We start from the raw sequence: 10,234 nt of genomic DNA, 5'->3' as shown, positions 1-10,234 counted from the left end.
CATCCTGACCAACCTGCCCTCTAAATACACCTCTGCTGTCTTCAACCAGGATCTCAGCAATCACTACCTCATTGCCTGCGTCCGTAATGGGTCTGCGGTCAAACGACCACCCCTCATCACTGTCAAATGCCCCCTAAAATACTTCAGTGAGCAGGCCTTTCTAATCAGCCTGGCCCGGGTATCCTGGAAGGACATTGATCTCATTCCGTCAGTAGAGGATGCGTGGTTATTCTTTAAAAGTGCTTTCCTCACAATCTTAAACAAGCATGCACCATTCAAAAAATGTAGAACCAGGAACAGATATAGCCCTCGGTTCATTTTTCAGGGAAGTTAGGAACCAATATACACAGGCAGTTAGGAAAGCAAAGGCTAGCTTTTTCAAACAGAAATTTGTTTCCTGTAGCACAAACTCCAAAAAGTTCTGGGACATTGTAAAGTCCATGGAGAATAAGAGCACCTCCTCCCAGCTGTCCACTGCACTGAGGATAGGAAACACGGTCACCACCGATAAATCCACGATAATTGAGAATTTCAATAAGCATTTTTCTACGGCTGGCCGTGCTTTCCACCTGGCTACCCCTACCCTGGTCAACAGCTCTGCATCCCCACAGCAACTTGCCCAATCCTCCCCCATTTCTCCTTCACCCAAATCCAGATAGCTGATGTTCTGAAAGAGCTGCAAAATCTGGACCCCGACAAATCAGCTGGGCTAGACAATCTGGAATCTCTCTTTCTAAAATTAACTGCCGCCATTGTTGCAACCCTTATTACTAGCCTGTTCAACCTCTCTTTTGTATCGTCTGAGATCCTCAAAGAATGGAAAGCTGCCGCGGTCATCCCCCTCTTCAAAGGGTGAGACACTCTAGACCCCAACTGTTACCGACCTATATCCATCCTACCCTGCCTTTCTAAGGTCTTTGACAGCCAAGTTAACGAACAGATCACCGACCATTTCGAATCACACCATACCTTCTCCGCTATGCAATCTGGTTTCCGAGCTGGTCATGGGTGCACTTCAGCCACGCTCAAGGCCCTAAACGATATCATAACCGCCATCGATAAAAGACAATACTGTGCAGCCGTATTCATCGACCTGGCCAAGGCTTTCGACTCTGTCAATCACCACATGCTTATCGGCAGACTCAACAGCATTGGTTTCTCAAATGACTGCCTCGCCTGATTGCTCTTAAATGCAAGTAAAACTAAATGCATGCTCTTCAACCGATTGCTGCCTGCACCTACCCGCCCGTCTAGCATTACTACTCTGGATGGTTCTGACTTAGAATGTGTGGACAACTACAAATACCTAGGTGTCTGGTTAGACTGTAAACTCTCCTTCCAGACTCACATTAAGCATCTCCAATCCAAAATTAAATCTAGAATTGGATTCCTATTTCGCAAAACAAAGCATCCTTCACTCATGCTGCCAAACATACCCTCGTAAAATTGACCATCCTACCGAGCCTTGACTATGGCGATGTCATTTACAAAATAGCCTCCAACACTACTCAGCAAATTGGATGTAGTCTATCACAGTACCATCTGTTTTGTCAACAAAGCCCCATATACCACCCACCACTGTGACCTGTATGCTCTCGTTGACTGGCCCTCGCTTCATATTCGTTGCCAAACCCACTGGCTCTAGGTCATCTATAAGTCTTTGCTAGGTAAAGCCCCACTTTATCTCAGCTCACTGGTCACCATATCAGCACCCACTCATAGCACAAGCTCCAGCAGGTATATTTCACTGGTCACCCCCAAAGTCAATTCCTCTTTTGGCCGTCTTTCCTTCCAGTTCTCTGCTGCCAATGACTGGAAGGAATTGCAAAAATCACTGAAGTTGGAGACTCATATCTCCCTCACTAACGTTAAGCATCAGCTGTCAGAGCAGCATACAGATCATTGCACCTGTACATAGCCCACCTGTAAATAGCCCATCCAACTACCTCATCCCCATATTGTTATTATTATTATTTTGCTCCTTTGCAATTCAGTATCTCTACTTGCACATTCATCTTCTGCACATCTAGCACTCCAGTATTTAATTGCTAAATTGTAATTACTTCGCCACCACGGCCTATTTATTGCCTTACCTCCCTAATCTTACCTCATTTGCACACACTGTATATAGACTTTTTCTAATGTGTTATTGACTGTACTTTTGTTTATTCCATGTGTAACCCTGTGTTGTATTTATGTCTCACTGCTTTGCTCTATCTTGGCCAGGTCGCAGTTGTAAATGAGAACATGTTCTCAACTGACCTACCTGGTTAAATAAAGGTGAAATAAAAATACCAAAATACAAAACTTTGGGGATTTACTGGCTAGAGGCAAAAGTCCTCTCATGGAAGAGGGTGAGGTGGAGAGCCATGGACACCCTCTACTCCCAGAGGTGCCATGGTGGACACCCTGTACTCCCAGGAGAAGCCATGGTGAACACCCTCTTCTCCCAAGAGGAGTCATGGTGGACACCCTGTACTCCCAAGAGGAGCCATGGTGGACACCCTGTACTCCCAAGAGGAGCCATGGTGGACACCCTGTCCTCCCAAGAGGAGCCATAGTGGACACCCTGTACTCCCAAGAGGAGTCATGGTGGACACCCTGTCCTCCCAAGAGGAGTCATGGTGAACACCCTCTTCTCCCAAGAGGAGTCATAGTGGACACCCTGTACTCCCAGGAGAAGCCATGGTGAACACCCTCTTCTCCCAAGAGGAGTCATGGTGGACACCCTGTCCTCCCAAGAGGAGCCATGGTGGACACCCTGTCCTCCCAAGAGGAGTCATGGTGGACACCCTGTCCTCCCAAGAGGAGTCATGGTGGACACCCTGTACTCCCAGGAGAAGCCATGGTGAACACCCTCTTCTCCCAAGAGGAGTCATGGTGGACACCCTGTACTCCCAGGAGAAGCCATGGTGAACACCCTCTTCTCCCAAGAGGAGTCATGGTGGACACCCTGTACTCCCAAGAGGAGCCATGGTGGACACCCTGTACTCCCAAGAGGAGTCATGGTGGACACCCTCTCCTCCCAAGAGGAGTCATGGTGGACACCCTGTACTCCCAGGAGAAGCCATGGTGAACACCCTCTTCTCCCAAGAGGAGTCATGGTGGACACCCTGTACTCCCAAGAGGAGCCATAGTGGACACCCTGTACTCCCAAGAGGAGCCATAGTGGACACCCTGTACTCCCAAAAGGAGTCATGGTGGACACCCTGTACTCCCAAGAGGAGTCATGGTGGACACCCTGTACTCCCAAGAGGAGCCATAGTGGACACCCTGTCCTCCCAAGAGGAGCCATGGTGGACACACTCTACTCCCATAAGAAGCCATTGTGGATACCCTGGACACCCGACTAATTACAGTAAGTAACCCACTTCCACCCTAGTTCTGTGAATAATACTTTCAAAAGCTCGATATCATAGCTATAAACGTTCAACAACTCTTTCTCAATTTCTCGAGCCCTTTCTACACTGGGGCGACTACGATAACTCAAGGAAAGAGGAGGCTCATCATCTAAAGTACAGAAGTACAGAATGTCAGAAACAATGTCAGACACACTGTATAACACACACCTGGCTGGTGCTTTATGGAAAATATCTGAGACACGCTAAGAGGCTTGACAAGACGCCTTGATCTTAATGACATGTTTCCCTCCACAACTCAGACATAAAGGATGCTGCTTGCTATTCAGGTATCATTGTGTCAGGCCGCAGCATAAATGATGTGACGCAGAGAGAGAAACACAGACACACACACACACACACACACACTGTCCTATAATGATGGTTATCTATATCTGTTGTGAATGTGATGCTGTTGTGTGACCTCGAGCTACATTCAGCCTTGTTTGCAACCCTCTCAGGATATTGAAGCATCTGTCATCTTAGCATCAGAGTGGGGACCGAAATTGAAAATGCATTTTATGAGCCCAGGTAAAAACATTGAATAATACTTTGGGGAAGCTGGCTGAAGGCTCACACAAATGTTTTTAAACCAGAGATCCAGGAGCTGAGACTTCTCAAATAGGAGATACGGAACACCCCATCAGATGAGTACTAACATACTGACACTAAACACACTGCAGGTGCCATGGAGGAAAAGTAAGGAAAGACATGTAATGTGGAGTTGGGTTACAAGACCCTTGAACACATTCAGTAAACAATCATGAATTGAAACAGGGGAAACAGAAAATATTTCAATCTTTAATAAATGTCATCAGGAGTAAAATAAAAAACATGAGAGAATTTAACCTACATCCTAGAGATATCCTGGACATGGAAGGTCATTTTCTGGTGCTAGGAGAAGCACTTCTCCTCATTAGCATTCAGGTGTCTTAATTCTGGAAGACTCATTATCCTAATTGCTCCAGTAAGTCACTCTGGATAAGAGCGTCTGCTAAATTACTAAAATATACATGTAAATGTAGAAGATCAGAGACCTCACTGTCTACAGTCAGCAAACTCCTTTACTGGCTGCTAAAGATGGATCTAATTAAGGTAAGATTATAGTGATTAAATGCTCACAGCCATCTATCAAGCCATTCTGATAAAATAGAGAAGGGAAACCATTGGAGCAGGTGTCGTGTGACAGGTGATGGGCTTTGTCATCAATCATAGATTAGACCTCATTCAATATAGCCTACAGTGGTAGGTAATAGAGATATTTTAGTTGTAAGACACTATACACATCCCATCCACAAAGAGCCTAAATGGCCAAGTCTGTGACATATTTCTGTAATTCATTTTCAATACATTTCCAAAAATGGTCAAAACATTTTCACTTTGTCATTCTGGGGAATTAGGTGTAGATGGATGCGGAAATAAATATATTTAATAAATGTTTAATTCAGGCTGTAACACAACAAAATGTGGAATAAGTTAAGGGGTTTCCCCCTGCTCCAGTTTCAACTGTTCTGCCTTACTATTATTCGACCATGCTGGTCATTTATGAACATTTGAACATCTTGGCCATGTTCTGTTATAATCTCCACCCGGCACAGCCAGAAGAGGACTGGCCACCCCACATATGCTCTCTCTAATTCTCTCTTTCTTTCTCTCTCTCGGAGGACCTGAGCCCTAGGACCGTGCCCCAGGACTACCTGACATGATGACTCCTTGCTGTCTCCAGTCCACCTGACTGTGCTGCTGCTCCAGTTTCAACTGTTCTGCCTTATTATTATTCGACCATGCTGGTCATTTATGAACATTTGAACATCTTGGCCATGTTCTGTTATAATCTCCACCCGGCACAGCCAGAAGAGGACTGGCCACCCCACATAGCCTGGTTCCTCTCTAGGTTTCTTCCTAGGTTTTGGCCTTTCTAGGGAGTTTTTCCTAGCCACCGTGCTTTTACACCTGCATTGCTTGCTGTTTGGGGTTTTAGGCTGGGTTTCTGTACAGCACTTTGAGATATCAGCTGATGTACGAAGGGCTATATAAATCAATTTGATTTGATTTGATTTGAAGGGATGTGAATACTTTCTGAAGGCACTGTACCTAGTGTTCCTGGTGTTTCTTACCCAGCATAGTGTTCCTGGTGTTCCCTACCCAGCATAGTGTTCCTGGTGTTTCTTACCCAGCATAGTGTTCCTGGTGTTTCTTACCCGTGTTCCTGGTTCCTGGTGTTTCTTACCCAGCATAGTGTTCCTGGTGTTTCCTACCCAGCATAGTGTTCCTGGTGTTTCTTACCCAGCATAGTGTTCCTGGTGTTCCCTACCCAGCATAGTGTTCCTGGTGTTTCTTACCCAGCATAGTGTTCCTGGTGTTCCCTACCCAGCATAGTGTTCCTGGTGTTCCCTACCCAGCATAGTGTTCCTGGTGTTTCCTACCCAGCATAGTGTTCCTGGTGTTCCCTACCCAGCATAGTGTTCCTGGTGTTCCCTACCCAGCATAGTGTTCCTGGTGTTTCTTACCCAGCATAGTGTTCCTGGTGTTCCCTACCCAGCATAGTGTTCCTGGTGTTCCCTACCCAGCATAGTGTTCCTGGTGTTTCCTACCCAGCTTAGTGTTCCTGGTGTTTCCTGCCCATTAGTGTTCCTGGTGTTTCCTACCTAGCATAGTGTTCCTGGTGTTTCCTACCCAGCATAGTGTTCCTGGTGTTCCCTACCCAGCATAGTGTTCCTGGTATACCCTACTCAACATAGTGTTCCTGGTGTTTCCTACCCAGCATAGTGTTCCTGGTGTTTCCTACCCAGCATAGTGTTCCTGGTGTTTCCTACCTAGCATAGTGTTCCTGGTGTTTCCTACCCAGCATATTGTTCCTGGTGTTTCCTGGTGTTTCTACCTAGCATAGTGTTCCTGGTGTTTCCTACCCAGCATAGTGTTCCTGGTGTTTCCTACCCAGCATAGTGTTCCTGGTGTTTCCTACCCAGCATAGTGTTCCTGACTTTCCCATACCCAGCATAGTGTTCCTGACTTTTCCCACCCAGCATAGTGTTCCTGGTTTCCCATACCCAGCATAGTGTTCCTGACTTTTCCCACCCAGCATAGTGTTCATGACTTTTCCTACCCAGCATAGTGTTCATGACTTTTCCCACCCAGCATAGTGTTCCTGGTGTTCCCTACCCAGCATAGTGTTCCTGGTGTTCCCTACCCAGCATAGTGTTCCTGGTGTTTCTTACCCAGCATAGTGTTCCTGGTGTTCCCTACCCAGCATAGTGTTCCTGGTGTTTCTTACCCAGCATAGTGTTCCTGGTGTTCCCTACCCAGCATAGTGTTCCTGGTGTTTCCTACCCAGCATAGTGTTCCTGGTGTTTCTTACCCAGCATAGTGTTCCTGGTGTTCCCTACCCAGCATAGTGTTCCTGGTGTTCCCTACCCAGCATAGTGTTCCTGGTGTTTCTTACCCAGCATAGTGTTCCTGGTGTTTCCTACCCAGCATATTGTTCCTGGTGTTTCTTACCCAGCATAGTGTTCCTGGTGTTCCCTACCCAGCATAGTGTTCCTGGTGTTCTTACCCAGCATACCCAGCATAGTGTTCCTGGTGTTTCCCTACCCAGCATAGTGTTCCTGTTTCCCTACCCAGCATAGTGTTCCTGGTGTTCCCTAGCATGTGTTCCTGGTGTTCCCTACCCAGCATAGTGTTCCTGGTGTTTCTTACCCAGCATAGTGTTCCTGGTGTTGTTCCCTCCCTACCCAGCATAGTGTTCCTGGTGTTCCCTACCCAGCATAGTGTTCTACCCAGCATAGTGTTCCTGGTGTTTCCTACCCAGCATAGTGTTCCTGGTGTTTCCTACCCAGCAGCATAGTGTTCCTGTGTGTTTCCTAGTGTTCCTGGTGTTTCATTAGTGTTCCTGGTGTTTCCTACCCAGCATAGTGTTCCTGGTGTTTCCTACCCAGCATAGTGTTCCTGGTGTTTCCTACCCAGCATAGTGTTCCTGGTGTTTCCCAGCATAGTGTTCCTGGTATACCCAGCATAGTGTTCCTCCTAAACATAGTGTTCCTGGTGTTTCCTACCCAGCATAGTGTTCCTGGTGTTTCCTACCCAGCATAGTGTTCCTGGTGTTTCCTACCTAGCATAGTGTTCCTGGTGTTTCCTACCCAGCATATTGTTCCTGGTGTTTCCTACCTAGCATAGTGTTCCTGGTGTTTCCTACCCAGCATAGTGTTCCTGGTGTTTCCTACCCAGCATAGTGTTCCTGGTGTTTCCTACCCAGCATAGTGTTCCTGACTTTCCCATACCCAGCATAGTGTTCCTGACTTTTCCCACCCAGCATAGTGTTCCTGGTTTCCCATACCCAGCATAGTGTTCCTGACTTTTCCCACCCAGCATAGTGTTCATGACTTTTCCTACCCAGCATAGTGTTCATGACTTTTCCCACCCAGCATAGTGTTCATGACTTTTCCCACCCAGCATAGTGTTCCTGGTTTCCCATACCCAGCATAGTGTTCCTGGTGTTACCTACCCAGTATAGTGTTCCTGATGTTTCCTACCCAGCATAGTATTCCTGGTGTACTCTACTCAGCACAGTGTTCCTGGTGTTTCCTACCTGGCATTGTATTCCTGGTGTACTCTACTCAGCACAGTGTTCCTGGTGTACCCTACTCAGCATAGTGTTCCTGGTGTTTCCTACCTAGCATAGTGTTCCTGATGTTTCCTACCTAGCATAGTGTTCCTGGTGTTTCCTACCCAGCATAGTGTTCCTGATGTTTCCAACCTGGCATTGTGTTCCTGGTTTTCCTCTACCCAGCATAATGTTCCTGGTGTACCCTGCTCAGCACAGTGTTCCTGGTGTTTCCTACTCAGCATAGTGTTCCTGGTGTTTCTTCGAATCCTTTTAGTTTGTCTTTTTGTCTTATTTGGAGTGACCTGCTGAACTGCTTGTATGGGCGACTACAGTGTCTCAGGCTATATGTAGCTAGTCCTGGGCCCTGGTGGGTATTCTAGCTCTCTGCTTGGCCATATACATACAACACCCCATTCCCTTACCTGACTTTTCACATTAAATTCACACTCTGAGAAGTTACAGGCTTAAGCTTATCCTCGCTTCCATAGATTGAGCCAGAGTGGGATTTTAGATGGGGTTGCTAATCGGTTTCCTAACAGGACATAATAATCAGTGAGTGCACTGTCGATGTATTGTATTCATTAACTCTAAAACAAACACACTCATGCACTCACACAGACACTGACTACCTAGCACAAAGCTTGCCAAAGCTTTAAATTCTCTTAGCCTTTTATATCCCACCTCCCCTCCACTCACCCTCATCCCACAAAACTCTCCAATTTACTGCCGTTATGAAGCACTGGAGATGAACACACACACAGCAGGCCAGACCCATCGCTTCACTCGTCATTCATATACAGATGAGAGAGGGGAGGGGAAAGGGAGTCTCTTTCAAAAGGGAGAGATATGACAAAGGAGAGTCCATACAATATTCACAAGGTAGGGAGAAACAAAGGACTAATCGATAATTTTAGGACTAACTCCCAGCAAGCACGTTGGGAGACTAATGCTTGTTTTCCAGGGAGCAACTCAGAACTGGGTCCCTGGGTCCCTGGATTTCAGAGGTTGTGAGGTCTATCGAGGGATTAGCGGTTGTAGGTCGAATCGGATGTCTCAGTGGGGAAAGAGAAAAAATAAAGCGCAGTTGGATTAAACGTACTTTACTGCTATATTAACATAATTAAAGAGCATACAGACTTGGAGAAATTCCTCAGTCCCCCTTCTCAATTAATAGACATCATAATTATGTTTAATTCATTTTCAGTATGATTTGGTTGTTTCTAAATCTAATGGGTTATTTTTTATTTTTTTATTTTTTATTTCACCTTTATTTAACCAGGTAGGCTAGTTGAGAACAAGTTCTCATTTGCAACTGCGACCTGGCCAAGATAAAGCATAGCAGTGGGAACAGACACAGAGTTACACATGGAGTAAACAATTAATTGCCTGCCCCTGTGGCTGTAATAAACATTGTTACTTCGACACAGTCTGCATTTGGGTCTTACCTGAAACGTGTTAGTGCTGTTGATGCCTTATCTTCATATTTCCCGGTGTGCCTTTGAGTTTAATGTCATAGCTTACCTCCCATGGCAGAGTTGGTTGGTGTAGTCTTCCTTTGATAAAATAGTAATGATATCTCTGGTAGTTCCAAAAGTCCTATTAAGTCTAGGAATGTAACATCTATAAAATTATATTAATCTAACCTTCTGATACAATATATAGATTTACCATGCAAATGTGAAGGTAGAGATGGGAGATACTGACAAAAGCAGCATGGGGCTGGAACGAGCTTGAGAAGATGACCCATAGCAGTTGGAGAGTCGTCGTCAGTGGCTTATGCTTCCTCAGGAGCGATGGGCATAATTTAAAATCATTTGAAGATATTACATGTAAACATACAGCAGCACCAGATCTTTCTATCCTTCTTCTTTGAAGAACAACATGTCTTAGTTATTAACCAAAACCAAGCAACAGGGTGATGCCTTGATAAAAGTCTTTAAGCAAGAGATATGCTTGCCGTTTTGTATATTCTTATGATTTCTTTCTCTTGGCTCATGTTTTGACCTATCATCTTCATGATTTGGAAGATTTGTAGTCGTTTTTGCCCTTCTCTGAATAAGAATCCCCCCACCTCCGAGACAAAACAAACATTTCTTCCACAATGTCTGTCTTGTATCACATGCTATGCTAATATGATTATGGCCAGCACTTCTGCGTCTGTTTTGGCTTTGAAGTATGACGCCGGCAGCTTCTGAAGATCAGAAGAGAGTGAGGGGGCTTTTATTGAAGCCAG

The sequence above is a fragment of the Oncorhynchus nerka genome, linkage group LG6, assembly GCF_034236695.1.
Source record: "Oncorhynchus nerka isolate Pitt River linkage group LG6, Oner_Uvic_2.0, whole genome shotgun sequence".
Taxonomy (NCBI): Eukaryota; Metazoa; Chordata; class Actinopteri; order Salmoniformes; family Salmonidae; genus Oncorhynchus; species Oncorhynchus nerka.
Note: the sequence above shows the minus strand (reverse complement) of the source record.